This window comes from Salvelinus sp. IW2-2015, unplaced genomic scaffold (genome assembly GCF_002910315.2).
Source record: "Salvelinus sp. IW2-2015 unplaced genomic scaffold, ASM291031v2 Un_scaffold3144, whole genome shotgun sequence".
Classification (NCBI taxonomy): Eukaryota; Metazoa; Chordata; class Actinopteri; order Salmoniformes; family Salmonidae; genus Salvelinus; species Salvelinus sp. IW2-2015.
In genome coordinates, this window is record NW_019944433.1 from 3,601 (window position 1) to 4,841 (window position 1,241).

Sequence of the window (1,241 nt, forward strand, 5' to 3'; positions counted from 1 at the left end):
TGACCCTGCGAAAACGCACACTAGGCCTAGTGCGTTGGTCCCGGACTGGGTACCGGGCTGGGCACGCAGCCTGGACGAGCGTGGAAGGAGGACAGGGCTCTGGAGACACACTGGGAAGCCTGGTGGCGTGGTGTAGCACTGGTGGAACTGATCTGGGGCGGGGAGGTGGCGCCGGAAATCAACGGACCGTGCAGGGCGTATCTGACTCCCTTTGAGCACTCGAGCTGCCCAACTCTTACCTGGTGAATGGTCCCCGTTCGCCCGCCCATCGGGAGGTGGAATAACCGCAGCCGGGCTATGTAGGCAAACCGGGGAACCATGCGTAGGCTGGTGGCCAGTGTAAGCCGGCACCGAGGATGACGTGACTGCTGAGACCAGACGCGTTGAAGTCCGGCTATCCAGTGGGCCTGGATCATATGCCCAATCTAGCCCTACAGTCGCGGGAGGTGGAATCCGCACCGGAATATGAACACTACAGGAGACACCGTGCGCCTACGCGTAACACGGTGTCCGCCCGACCCCGTCTCGCACGGTTAGCCTGGAAGTGGCGCAGGCCCTACCTGCCCTCGGCCTCCACTACTCTAAGCCGCCCACAATAATTGTGTTGGGTTGTACTTGCGGGCGTCCAGCGCTTGCCTCAGCTCTTCACTGAGGGAGGCGATATTCTCTCCGTTGTGCCCAGCGTCCTTACATCCAATATCTCTCGCCATGTCCTGAATCCTTGTTCTTGCCCTGTTGCCACTGATATCGCTGCTTGATCTTGTTTGGTGGTATGATTCTGTCACGCTCGTCAAGGTAAGAGAGTGAGGCCAAGGCGCAAGCGGCGTGAAAAGAACATCGTTCTTTTATTAAAAAAGAAAGGGAAAAAACAACAAAACGACTAACTACAACCAAACTACAAATAACTAAACTGACGAACGTGAAGTAAGCTGAAGCTAGTGCCACATGCAACATAGAACATCGACATAGACAATTACCACAGATACATTGATGCCATGGCTGCCTAAGATATGGTCCAATCAGAGACAAAGGAAGAGAGTCTCTGATGGAACACTCGCAACCATAGTACATTCTAGACATCGCTCACCATTATGATTTCTAAAACACCGACACTGAACTAACCATCTACCTACTTAACCCTAAACATACAACCCTAGACAATACAGAAAACACATACTATCCATGTCACACCCTGACCTAACTAAAATAATATGAAACAAAGAAGACTGAGCCAGGCGTGA